Source organism: Triturus cristatus, chromosome 5_2 (genome assembly GCF_964204655.1).
Source record: "Triturus cristatus chromosome 5_2, aTriCri1.1, whole genome shotgun sequence".
Lineage (NCBI taxonomy): Eukaryota > Metazoa > Chordata > Amphibia > Caudata > Salamandridae > Triturus > Triturus cristatus.
This window is the reverse complement of record NC_140588.1, coordinates 987225739-987240649: the sequence shown is the minus strand read 5'-3', so window position 1 is coordinate 987240649 and position 14911 is coordinate 987225739. Positions and strand designations below refer to the sequence as shown.

The 14911-nt window shown below is 41.2% G+C and overlaps 1 pseudogene; it reads left to right on the top strand.

The window, feature by feature from the left end:
* The first annotated feature begins 2695 nt into the window (after positions 1 to 2695).
* Positions 2696 to 14911, top strand: part of LOC146829539 (uncharacterized) — a 29543-nt pseudogene continuing 17327 nt past the window's right edge.

The window sequence follows — 14911 nt, the reverse complement described above, 5'->3', positions numbered from 1 at the left end:
CTGGGACATAACATTGGCGCACTGACCAATCACTACTCACCAAACCCTCAACATAGACATTACCTGCTACCAGTATGTATGGCATGGGTTTTCAGAGTTGAGTGCTCCAACATCAACATACTTAATAGAGTTGGAGTGGCCACACAGAGAACAGTGCAGACATTTGTCAATGTGCTGACACATGTTGCGCACTTACAATAGTTCTGAAGGTTATCTCCATGCACATGTTGTTCTCATGCGTTCAGATAACAAGAGCATGGCACTACTGTCAATACCCTGACCATTTTATCTTCACAAGTTCCAGATGAAAGGGACATAACCATGCATTTACTTATCCTTGTGCATATGCATCTTTTAACACTGAACAGTGGTTTTGTGTGTCTTACAATCTGAAAAAGGGCCATCAGCCTAAGATACTTGTACATGCATGAGTTAATATGTTGTGCAACAAGGCACATACTCACCCCCTCCTTGCTGCTGTCTGGCTCTCAACATCCCATCCAGGTCAGGGATGACCACTGCAAGGATGCATAGCATTAGGGGGTTAGGGTACGGCGCGTGCCCCTCTTGCCTTGAGTTGACAGGCCCAGCTGGACTCTTGCGATCTTACGGTTCCAGCCTCTCAAGTCCTGCCACCGTTTCCTGCAGTGGGCACTGCGCTGACGACTGACCCCCATGGAGTGCACCTTCCGGGTGATGGTCCTCCACAGCTTGGCCTTCTGATGGGAGTTGACCTGTAAGGATGACATGGTGACAAGCCCTTAGTTCACATGTAACATGTACAGATACAAATACTGGTACACATAGGTCATGAGCAGCTTGACCACACTGTTTACAGGTTAGCACAGTGGAATTCTGTGCACTTCACCAGTGTTCAATGATGACTCTCTCCCGTGAGAACAGTGAAATTATGTTTACACCAGTACATACACTTCTACAGCAGTGTACTTGCCCAGAACAGTTATATACACACTGTTAAACTTTAAAAAAAAGTTTAAAGTTTAAATGCTTGTCTCTAGGATTTCTAATGCCAGTAGTGCATGGTTATTGCACATGAAAACTGAGAATGCTGTCTGATCATCAATTACCTGTCCCTCTGGTTTGCCATAGAGCTGCCTGTACAGGGACAGGAGCGTGTCCAGCAGCATCTTGTTCTTCTCAGCTGTGAAGGCCATAGTAGCTCCCAGAGGATGTGGACAGCCTCAGAGAGTTGGGGAGGTCCTGGAATCATGCAGTTAGTGCAGGCAAGTGCACTCTTTAGGGAAACAACAGACTTAAATCTAAACTGCAGTGGCGGTCATCAGTCCATGTGGCCAAAGTGATAGGCCCGCATCCGTTGCATTGCCTGAAACCCTCCAATGCATTCCATTGCTTACTGACGATAAGCCTACCACGCGGTTCAAAAAATATCATTGGACGGCAAGTGACTTTGAGACCTTACCAATGGGAGTGTACTACGTTGGTTTACACACGATGTGGACACAATCCGAGACCCGCGACTATCACCATAACAACTAACAGCCTATGGCTGTGTCCGATTCGGTTATGATGCGCCTACCGCGACCTTTGAAAAGTCAGTCTGCGGTGCAAACACTTTTGTAAATGTGAGTTTCTGATATTCCACGGCTGGATTTCAAAGAAAAGGGACATCTAACTGAAACGCTCACACTCCCATGATGATCTAACTTTGAGGGGCACATGACACACTGATTGAGAGGCTAATACCCACTGGAAAGCAAACAATTCCCTTTTGCCTCTTATGGTTGATCACAGTCAAAATTAGTTTTTGGTGCATTCCAAGTACAGTCTTCACCTAGTCACTGCTCTACAGGACAGTGTGACCCAGTGTGCAATCGGTGTGATGTGAGACTGGAAATGTGGTACTGCTTTTTCCAAGGAATGACAATGCCGTGACATTAAGCAGCCACATATGCTTACCTCTGATATGTGAGTTTCTAGGGTATCTTTGTGTGCTACACTTAAATGGGCAACTGCATTTTATAGAACTTCTACACTGGAAATGGTTTGTGTATGTGATTGTGTAATTCAGACATGACAACATGACAGTGTCCACTCTGTGACAATAGTGTGCATAATTTACATTGTGATATGCTGTATGTATGTGGTATACCACATGTCATGCATTACATGATCCTATTGTGTGTACATATGAACCATATGATTGTGCCCACAAACATAAATCTAGGCTTTTTGACTTATGAGTTTTGGAGTATGTCCTGCTTGATTTACATGAACAATCACAGACACTAGTGATGTTTACACTACTGCACTCTGATTGGTTTGTCACCAAACCTTCCAAACATGTCTAGTAATGACCTGCATGCTGCCATATGTATCTAAGGTCAACATTGTTCATTGAAATGTGTATTTTCAGTGACATGTAGTTTTAGGTGTGGTTATTTTTTCTTTGCTGTTGGTCTAAGGGCATGTTGCTTGGTACATTGTGAACAATCACCAACTGTGCATACACTCTACACATAGGTATCGCAGAAGAGGCGGCAGACAGCCTCCTGTATGCAGGCCCTTTCCAGATCTACAAACATTGGAAGAACGAGACATCATCAAGAAATACCATTTCCCAAGGGCAACAATTGATGAGCTGTGCCAGTAGTTGTCACCTCATTTGCAGCCGCAGCGCACTTATGCGACAGCACTAACCCCTAAGGTGAAAGTGATGGCAGCATCGCATTTCTTTGCCATGGGAACATTCCAGAACACAGTGGCAACATCAGGTGGAATATCCCAGCCCATGTTCAGTAATGTCCTTCGTGATGTGTTGCAGGCATTGACCCGTTACATGGACCACTACATCAAGTTTCCTAAACCTGGAGCATTTTATGACATCAAGGGTGAGTTCTATGCATGAGGACAGATACCCCATGTACCATGTAATTGGATCTATTGATGGCACTCATGTTGAGTTGATACCACCACAGGCCATAGTGATATGTTATTAGACAATTGAACTATTTTCTGTGTTCACTGTAGGAGACTCTGGATACCCCAACCAGCCATGGTTACAGACACCACTGTGCAACCCAGTCACCCCAGCAGAAGTGAGTTTTGATGAGGCCCATGGCTGGACGAGGGGGATAGTGGGGCGGACTGTTGGCCTCCTGAAGTCAAGATTCCGCAATCTGGATAAGACAGGAGGCCCCAGTATGCCCCTGGGAAGGTGTGCCAGATAATCATGGCTTGCTGCATGCTACACAACATAGCAATACGTAAGGGAATACCTCTGTTATTGGACGAAGGAGACAAGCAGGTGCCACCCATGGAGGATCCAGGATGATGGCAGTGGTGATGATGATGATGGAGTGGATTGGAGACAACAGCTTATCCACAACATTTTCACATGACTCTAAGTATGCAGTGAGAGGAGGTGACTAACCACCATTGCTTGTTGTTGTGCAGCTGGTGGACAAAGTGTATGTATGCTTGAGAGTGTATGATAAGTGTCCTGAAGTTTTTTCGAAGAGTGGTTATTGAAATGGTCAAATTTACATTGACATTTTTTCAGTGAAGCCTAGCTAGTGTTAACAATGACTTTGTTGGGCTTGAGATATCATACTTCTCTGACTTGTGCTACCTTATTTCTGATTGCTAAACTCTGTTCTTTATGCTTTTTTACCAGGGTACATTGACATGTCATCTACAGAGTGGACTTGCAGGTTGTTACCTCACCAGACATATGATGCTGTGACAGACACCAACATGGAAATTTTGCTGATCTCCGTAGCACGCATTTCCTTCCGACCTGATAGTCTGGTGATTTTGTTATTAGTGCCTTTCAGTATTGTGTGATGTGATTTTACTTTGTGTTCAGACACCAGGTTGTATCTGGATGATAAAAATATGTTCCACATTGAGGTGTGCCTTGTCTTATATCACACATCAGGACATGTTCAAATCAAAGTTTGACCATGATGAACTAGTTGGCTAACACAGATTGTTTACTAGGCTGGCAAGTGGTGGTAGCTGTGTAGACAATTGACTTCCAGTGAAAAGGTATCATTTACTACAGCAAAAGTTAATTTACTCATGGGCGCTTAGTTTACTACTTACAAGTAATTGATTACCTAGGTTGTTGACACTTTCATCATTATTATTAGAGGGTGATTACAATATGTACATTTTGAATTCGAAGTCACAACATGAGTAAGTGTTGATGTGCAAAGTAGTTTATTTTGAAAAATGAGTGCTAAATTAAAGCCACACAATGGTGGTGTGCTCACATAAAAAAATAAAGTGCATATTGGAGTTCATGGTGTTTGCTGATGAAATCCAACAGAGACAAGCCACAGTTATTCAAGTCCAAAGTCCAACTTTGACCCTCCATCAGATATGGGACAGTTATTTTTGACAGTCAACAAAGTGAATGCTTGGCACACACTGGATGATATCAAGGGCAGCTTTTTACTTCCTGGGGGTGGTACATTGCCATCCGACTCTCACTGATGTTTCCTCGGACACTCCATTTGCCCACCTGGAACTATGCTTTCCTGACAGTGAGTGGAAATGTCCTGGCAAGATGGCTGACACTGAGGACTGGTGTCTCCCTTGAAGCCAACTCCCAACAAGGGCTTGTCAGACATCTGGCCAGTACATTCCCACTCACTGTCAGGTAAGCAGAGTTCCTGGTGGCCTGGTTGGGGTGGGTGGCATGAGTGTGTGTAGGACAGAGCCTGATGGGAGAATGAGTGATATCAAACACTCCTCCTCCCACACAGCCCAACCAGCTCACCTGAAACTCTGCTTTCCTGACAGTGAGTAGGAATGTACTGGCAAGATGTCTGACACTGGTGCCTGGTAAGCATAGTTCTAGGTAGGCTGGTTGGGCTGGGTGGGAGGAGAAGTGTTTGCAATGACTACAACTCCCATCAGGCTCTGTTCTACACACACTCTACCCACCCATCCCAACTAGCCCAACTGGAACTCTGCTTTTCTGACAGTGAGTGGAAATGTACTGGGAAGATGATTGGCAATTGTTCATGGTGTTTGGAGCAGAGGGCCTTGATGTGAAGTTGGGAAAGTGTGTATATGGCAATAGTTTAGAGATTTTTAATCCTCATTGCAGGTATGTGGGTTTTCTATATAACATACACATCACATGACCATTGACCATTGGTTTGTTTGAATCTAAAAAAACACAATTTTAATTCACACAATCTCTATTGGAATATGGTTGTTTCATTGTACAGATAGAAGCTCAAAACAGACCATTTATTCACTGCTATAGAAGATGCGTTCAGAGAAAGACTAACAATAGTAGTCTGTGAATTTGTTTTCTCTTTTGTGTTTATGTATTGACGCCTATGTCTTTGTAAAAAACATTTTTGTCCTATATGTTAATGTAATCAGCTTGTATTGAATAGAGTGAATGTATTAGGAGACAACTGTTTTTTTGTGTGGGAATTTATTGATTTTTATGCAATTTTAATTAAAGAAATACTTTTTATTAAAATATATGTTTAGTTCTTGTGTAAAGAATTGATCTTTTATCCTTGAGTTTGGGTCTTTAAATGTGTTGTTCACCCTCACTGTGTGTTTATATGGTGGTATATTACTAAGATTTGTTCTAGAGGGAACTTATATTTTACTTGAATCTAAAAAAAGACATTAAGTTAAATGGGTCCATTACAGAAATGTCTACATGAGTGTAATTACTAACTTGTGTGAAATGTGGAGTAGCTACTTACCAGACTCCATTCCTTCTGGGATTCCATACAAGCTCTCCGGCGGAAGGATGACATGCACCTTCTCCTTCCAGGAAAAGTGTACAGGTGGTGCAGGAGGGTCACCACCAGTCTGTTGTGCTTGTGCAGACTCATGTTCTGTGGCACACAGTTTTTTTACTCTCCTTTGCAGATCATACCCCCTATTCTTGATATCATCCAGGGAGCGCGGGACAGGTGCTTCAAAGTTCTGCTTGTTGAGTATCCTGTCCCACATCTTATTTTTCTGGCTGATGGGGGTCTGTTGGACTAGGGTCCTGAATAAATGTGGCTCTACTTTGATGATTTCATCAAGAAGCACTATCAACTCTGAATCTCTAAAACGTGGATGCTTCTTCTTGGGCATGGTGAGGGTGAGTGTGAGGTTGAGTGTGAGGGTGAATGTGAATTAGAGGGTGTGTTTAAGAAAAGGAATCTCGACAAAAAATTGATGTTTTCAAGTACTGGTGTGAATGCAGTGTGTGAGTGTGTGCAGGGCTGACAGCAGTGACTGGCCAAAAATGTCTCTCTGGGGCTTCCAGCAGTATTGTGTGAGCAAAAGATCATTGTCATTTTTTGGTCTTTATATAGGTGGATTGGTGGGCGTGTCTACTATTTACATTTTTTAAGTTTTTTTGAGCTGCCTATGCTTGTTGTTGCTAGGCCAGATTTTTCTATTTTGCACTTGCCATGTGGTGCACAAACTGACATGGTTTCGCAACCGCATCGGATGCATCCTAATCTGCGCAACGGGACAAACATTGCTTGATTGTAACCGGAATGCCTATGGGACCGACTCTCTGACCAAATCCGTTGGTTCGGAATGGTTACGGACCAACGTGGTCGGATCGGGATGGTCTCCAACCGACGCTGTCGGAGTTTTACCTGCTATGCATCATAATACAGCAGTGGGAGACATCGCGGTCGAGTCGGTCGGAATGTGTCCGAGGGCGAGTCGGTCAGACGGTCTTTTCAACCAACATCGTAATGAGGGCATTTGTGTTTTTATTAATTTAAGATACTAAACACTACACATTCATAACCTACTATTCACACTCCGATCTACCTTAAGTCAAAGAAGGTGCTGGGCACTAAACATGCACAATTTACTATTCCCACCCTAATATACTTTGTCAGTGAAGGCGCTGGACACTAAATTTACATAATTTACTACTCCCACTTCAACTACCGTAAGTCAAAGAAAGCGCTTGACACTAAGCATACTTAACTTACTATGCCCACTCCAATCTACCTTAAGTCAAGGAAGGCGCTGGACACTAAGCATACTTAACTTACTATTCCCTCTTCAATCTACCTTAAGTCAGGGAAGGTGCTAGACACTAAGCATACTTAACTTACTATGCCCACTCCAATCTACCTTAAGTCAAGGAAGGCGCTGGATACTAAGCACACTTAACTTACTATTCCCTCTCCAATCTACCTTAAGTCAGGGAAGGTGCTAGACACTAAACATACATAATTCCATAATGTCCTATTCCCACTCCAACCTACTTTAAGTCAGAGAAGGTGCTGGACACTAAACATACATAATTGACTATTCCCACTCCAATCTATCTTTACTCAAAGAAGGCAATGGACACTAAGGGGCCGATTCCGATCCTGTATTTTTTTTTCCCGTACGACTCGTATCGGTAAATTTTTCCATACAAATAGGACAAGTCCCGTCCGACCCGTGAAGTACGATTCGTACGGGAAAAATACAACTTTTCCCGATCCGATTTGTACGGATCGGCCCGATCCGTACAAATTGGATCGGGAAAAGTTGTACGAGACGGACCCGGACACTTTTCCGTACAAATTGTAAAAATGTAGCCCGACCGTACTAGTACGATCCGGACCGGCTTTCCGATTTACGATTTGTACGGAAAACGTCCCGTACATGGGTATTGCCATTACTCGCTACGAAGCGAACTTTGTACGACTCGTATCCCGGGAAATGTTGTTCCCGGGGAGCGAGTCGTACAGGGGTACCAGTCGTACAGGCATACACCCCGTGCGTTGTGTATGTACGGTGCGTACCCCCAGTGCGCATGTACTGTGCATACCCCCAGTGCGCATGTACTGTGCGTACCCCCAGTGCGCATGTACTGTGCGTACCCCCAGTGCACATGTACTGTGCGTACCCCCAGTGCGCATGTACTGTGCGTACCCCAACATCGCGTACCCCAACTTCATGTATGTACGGTGCGTACATACGCGATGTTGGAGTACGCGATGTTGGGGTACGCGATGTTGGGGGTACGCACAGTACATGCGCACTGGGTGTACGCACCGTACATACACAACGCACGGGGGTGTATGCGTGTACGACTCGTACCCCTGGGGACTCTGCTTTTACGGCTGTTTTTGGCTCCCATAAGAAAAGAGCCGTACGGAGTGCCGTAGGGACGAATCGTACTTGCTGGGCCAGAAACCGCTGCTTAAATACGTACAGACGTCGCGTACAAGCTGTTCCGGATCAGAATTGTTGGTTTATTTTAGCCGTATGGTCTTTTGTACGATTTGTATGGAAAGAGGCTTTCTGTACAAATCGTACTTCCTAGGTTGTAAGAAAAGGTTACCGGGTACGAGTCGTACGGGAAAAACGCTCCATACAACGATTTGTACAGCCTTTTTCCAGGATTGGAATCGGCCCCTCTACATACTTAACTTACTATACCTCTCTAATCTACCTTAAGTTGAGGAAGGAACAGGACACAAAACATACATAATGTACTATTAACACCCATATATATCTTAATTCATTAAAATGATTACAAAATAAACATTCATAATTTTATATTAGTACTACTATAAACCTTAAATTAGGTTAGCATTTCATCATTAACCTACATATTTAACTATTACCACACCAATATATCTTAAATCATGCAAGGTGCTAAATAGTGAACAATTAGAACTTATTATTACCACTAAAATAAAAAGAAAGGTAAAAACGAAAGTGAAAAGAATTCATACATAATTTACTAATAAATATTCCAAATAACTCAACTCTATAAAATAAAAAAGAATATTTTTTAATGAATTAGTTATCTCTCTCCAAATGTCTTTTTTATAATTGATTTTAAATTTTTTTCTATTTCCACTTCAAATTTTAGCCAATCTATTAAAATCATTAAAAAGTTTAAATTTATGATATAAAATGCCAATATAACTTAAATGAAAAATTATAAAGCAACTTAAATTTTTTTAAAAACTTTGGCCCTAATTAGGAAGTTGTTTGGAAAGCCTCTGACTGCAGGTCGGAGGCTTTCCGTCCCACATCCTGGGTTTGAATTCCAACCGCTGTATTAGGATTACGGCAGTCGGAATTCAAAATGGCCCGTTATTCTGGCTAGCTTCTGACGGGCTCATGGAGCCCGTCGGCAAGTCGGAAACCAAACATAATCCCACACGGACAGCTTTCCGACATGGAAAGCCTGTCGGAAAGCAACTTTGGGGGCCACTAGCAGGGCCCCCTTCTTCCTGTGGCCTCTAGTTGGGAGTCAAGGGGGCACCTACTGTGCCTCCCTGTAAATCACCGCACCGTGTGGCAGGCACCATGAGGTGGTGCGTGCCACACGGTGCAGGGATTTACACAAACTCCCATTTCTCCATGGGAGCTTGTGCTGTGGGTGGAAACTGCCTGCATCACAAGCTCCCATAAAGAAATGGAAGTTTGTGACAGCACCATGTGCGGTTGCATCATAATTGCGGTTTTGGACTGCCGACCTGAGGTTGGTCAGTCGGTCAGAGGAAACTCTTACCAACATCCCAATCTTTTTTTTTTTTACTAATTTACTTTTTCTAAAAACACATCAATTTTTTTTAATTATTAACTAAAATTTTCATTTTTTGTTATATTGTAAAATAAATTTAACACAAATGTATTTACCAGAGATAACAATATTTCCCTTATCATATTACATTCTAATTTTTTTAAATACGAATTTCAAAAAACTATCTAAACATTATCATTTTTTTTAAATTTCACATGTTTTCATTGTTACATTTACATATTTTTTTTATAAATTATAAATAAAATTAAATATAAAATACATACAAAAATGAAAAATGTATAATAAATATTTATTTTCTACCATTTAATTTATCTAACATTTACTTTAAAATTATTAATTTTAAATAACTTATTTTCACAAAAATAAATTAAATGTATACTTAAAGATCAAAAAGAAATTACAAAAAGAAAACTTAAATTAAATTAGCTACAAAATAAATTCTTCAAAGAAACCTAAATCTTAAACATTTTTGAAAATACACCAACACCCATTAATTAAAAACAACAACCAAAAACAAAATAAATATATTTATATGATAGTCACAAATATTCTTTAATTAAATTACAAAATATAATGTTTATTACATATTATCAATATATTAATAACCAAGTGTACAGAAAATTGTAAGTAACAATTTAAAACATTATCACAAACACCACCCATTTTTTCTTAAAATTCAGAAACTCACATATAAATTTTAAAAATGATAACATTTTTTAATTTATAGCTCAGAATTACTAAAATACCAAAAACCATTTTCAATTCCAAATAAAAATGTTAAAGATTTATATTTAAATTTCATTTCATTCATAATGTAAACCACTTTTTTTCATTTCCCCCACCCTTATTCCCTATAAACCCCACATCTCGCTCCTAAATGTTTATTAAATGTTTCATCTTTTTTAAAACTGCAAAATTAAAATGAATACTATACAATTTAATTACAATATGATTTAAATTACTCCCCACCAAGTTCCCTATAAACACAACATCACGCTCCTAAAAATAAGTTACTAAACACTGAAAAAAAAAATAACATTTAAATTGCATTAAAAAATTACATTTTAGAAAAAAAAAATATTATTACTAAATATAAAAAATAAAACACATTAAACTAAATATAACAAAAATATAAATTTTTTTAACAAAATATTTACATCTTCCATATTTTTGACAATGATATTAAAAACAACCCCTAATTTTGATATTCTTGACCTTGATATTACATACCTCAATATTTTCACTACACAATATTTTAAGGACGATATTTATGTCCCATGATATTTTATATTCGATATTCTGTCTATATACCCGTTGAGCTGAGTCCTTGTATCAAAGGATTAGAAATTTGACCTTGGTAGCACTTGGACCCCCACCACATTTTCAAGTAGCCCAGCTCAGATTCTATTATACTTCAATAATTTCCCCAAGCCTTCCCACTGCTTTTTTTGGGTCTACAAATAGCAGCCAAGAGTTAAGTAAAATGTGTAGCACCACCAGCCAGTTGTGCCATTTTAGCCAACCGCTCTTTGTAATCTCAAAGGGACATCCCTATAACAGTGAAGTGAAACCGAGTGACTCAATGTTTAGTAGGAAAAAATGTCAGGACAATTTATCAGTTGCACACATATCATAAAGCCTTCTGGAAACTATGGTTCTTTCATTGAGCAATCACTCTAGTTCAGGGTTTATTCATAGTTCAACTCCAACCATTTATTTCTGCTCAATATATTACCATACGTATCCAATTTTACCTTCTGGATGTTATCCCCAAAGGGGTCCTTTATCTGCATCACACTGGCAATCCAGCTTGACGATCACAGTCATTTCACATTTATAAACTTTCGATAATGGAAAATGTACTTGTTTACAAACACAACCCCAAACTCGCCAAGCCAAAGAAAAGATTGGCTCTGCATTTACTGTGAGATCTTAGGGGCTTATTACGATGACACTGTCTTGGTCTCTGAACCGACCAACCTCTAGTCGCGCGGTTCCGAGCGCCTGATTACGATGCAACTGAACACTGTTCGGTTACATACTCACTATTCTCTATGGGAGCTTGTGTTACTGCCGTAAACCGTCTGTTATGCAGGCTCTAATAGAGAAATGGGTGTGTGTGTAAATCCCTGCACCCTGTGGCAGGCACCCCATGATGCAGTGCAGGGTTTTACGGGGGTACCCTAGGTACCTCCTCGACCACCAACCGTAGGCCACAGAGGCAAGGGGGCTATGCTAGTGGCTCCTAAAGTCACTTTCCGACAGCCTTTCTGTGTCAGACAGGCCAGCGCAGTAAGGCTGTGGAAAACCAACATCATAATCCCGATGACAGAAACTCCGTCCATAGGGGATTACGGTGCTGTTCTGACCGGCAGGAAGACTCCGAGTGCCGATCAGAACCGAGTCAGTTTACGTTCCGACCACCACCATCATAATCGGGCAGTTGGACCGCAAACCAACTGTGTCGGTCAGAAAGCTTATGACTAAGAGTCGGAGGCTTTCCGCCCTACATCGTAATCGGCCCCTTAATATCAATTGTCAGGCACATAGGGCCTGATTAGGATGGCGGGTGGAATTTCGTCTGCCCGCCATCCTGTCGTAGACGGGACCGCCCAACAGGCTGTCGGTGGTCCGGCACTAGACATTACGATGTGACCGCCACCATGGTGGTCGCAATACCTATATTTTGCATTGCGGCGGGTGCTGCTGGCTGCAGCACCCGCCGCAATGCAAAAATTGAACACTTTACGTATCTCTGCACTACGTAGCAAGCACCATGCAGTGCCTGGCACATGGTGCAGGGATATGTAGAGAAGCACCATAGGTGCCCCCCAGTGCCCACAGCTTAGGGTCAAGGGGAATTGGGGGTCCGCTATGGGCCCCAAAAGTCCCTTTCTGCCTGCCTGTTCATGGCGGGTTAACTACCATGGAGAGGCGGGCGGAAAGGGACATCGTAATCCCTACGGCAGTGCCTTGTAGGCACTGCCACCATTGTAGGGACTACGAGCCCCTCCACCGCACCGGCGGACTCAAGGAGCCAGTCGTATGCGTGGCGGTCCGTCTTTCTGACCGCCACACATCCGCCTGCCATTGAAATATGGTAGGCAGATGTGATGGGTCCGATGGCGGTGGGACCGCCACCGACGGGCTGTCTGTGGCGGTCTCACCGCCATCCTAATCGGTCCCATAATTGTTTCACAAACTTGAAATATGAACCATCACTTGCAGAAATGCTCTGTATTCTCATTTAAAGATCAGATCCTACTTCTCACCAAAACATTCGCAATTGAGTGTTAACTGATGCGTACTCATATCTATCAAGGTAGATTGATTGCTCATCTTACCTCTTCATCAAATCTTGATCAATCTACTCTGTTTGATAATATATTAGTGGCTGAAAATGACTAAAGTCTATGTAACTGAAGTAAAATAAATAAAATGGGAGAGGTTTTGTGGTTATTTTAAAAAACAAATGTCCTTATTCCAAAATTGATACAATCCTTCACCACTCTTTTTTTCATTAGGTATTCTGCCAAAATATCATTGCGGAAATATCATGATACAAGAATATTGTGTCCAAACATATTGTCAACTCTAAAATATCATTGGACAGAATATAGAAGGGAAGAATATTTTTAAGTACATAATATCTGTTTTTAAATCATTGTATATAACATTTAGTTTATTATAGTTAAAAAAAAATCACATTTTAATTAATTAATGTATTAATTACCAGTTATTGTATTATTGTATGGTCAGAGAATTATAATGTTATTTGCATTCTTTTTTTTGTATAGTTGGTAATCTTATCGTAAAATGTATATATTTTACTTTCATAATTAATTTGAAACTAGTAGCAGGTTGTTGGGTTTGTACATGATTAAGTTGAGAAGTCATATACCATATAAATTATTATTTGTGATGGATAAGTATTTGTGTGGAAGCAAAGAACTGCATAACAAAATTGTTGTTGAATAAAAAGTCAGATAACAGTTTTTTTAGCAGCTTTATATAGTGCCTAAATGAGCCAAAGGAATTAGAGTACTTTACATAAGCGCCAGTAATGACAGTAACTGTGCAGTCCATGCAGTGCAGGAACAGGGGGTTCATACAGACAGGGGGCACGCCATGTGCCCCCCTGCATGCACCCCTGTGGGGCCCCCTTAGTCTCCTCCCTGCCACACTTTTCATGGCGGGCTCACTGCCATGAAAACTGTGTCGGTGAGGAACCTCGTAATATCGAATATGCTTGATGGAGCCGCAGTGGCAACTCCAGCATAATGCGGCCTGAGACCGGTGCAAGACCTCTGAGGGATCATGTATTCCGGGTGGTAGCAGTGGTCCTAAGGCAGTCCAACCGTCAAACTCATAATACGCAACCGCAGGTTTGGTGGTCCATCAGACCGCCAAACTCATAATTAGCCCCTAAGTGATTTACCCAGAATCACAGGACAATGACCCGATACCAAGTCTTGAAGCTGATTCTCCAGTTCCAAAGTTGGGAGCTCTGACCATAACGCCACATCTTCCCCTCTACACTGTCAAGCCAGACCTAAACTCCCATGTAGGTTAATGACTGTCCTCCTCCCATTTGTACTGCTACCAGAGAAAAACACCATAAATTATCTAGCTATCTAAGAAGACACTTTAATAGCATTATAGTGTCAGTGTGTACTGCTGAAAGTTCAAGCTCAGCATTTGGAAATATAAAATGATCACAGCTTTGTGGAGGTCAAGCACTTTTTTTGTGTAAGCACAAAACGTCTACTCAATAACAACATGTACTCTTGGCTCCCAACATGTGGGCTGAGCCAAAGCCCCTCTCTTGTGATGCTCACATTATTGTCTGGAGACAGCTGTGCTGTCAAAGCAGAGCATAAAATAGATAATTGATCTATTCCTAAAACAGAACCCATGAAAACTAAATTTAAATACTGTATTTATTATTTTTGACCCAGAGAAACACACACCAGACATTTAACAATTCAAACCAATGAACTTTTCTCCAAACATAATTTCTTGAGCCAAATCCTTGGGGTTCACCTTTGATTCAAATTTAAGTATGCAAGTCCATGTCACCAAATAGGTCTTTTAACCCCTTAACCTCCTGAGGAAAATTTAACCAGACATCCAGGCTGCAGAGTTGCAATAATTACACAATTCCTCTTCTGTTTTTTATCTTAACAGGGTCAGCATGTGCCTCGTTGGGCTTCCCAAAGTCAATCTTAAAGCCCTATTAGAAGATCCCATTTAGCAAATCAGCTAGTAACAAGAAGACAGAAATGCTGTTGGGTGAAGTCCCCATCACTGACTTACGCTGGTTGCTCCTATAAGTTGGGTATTTATTTCAAAGTTTAGATTATACTGTACAAGGCT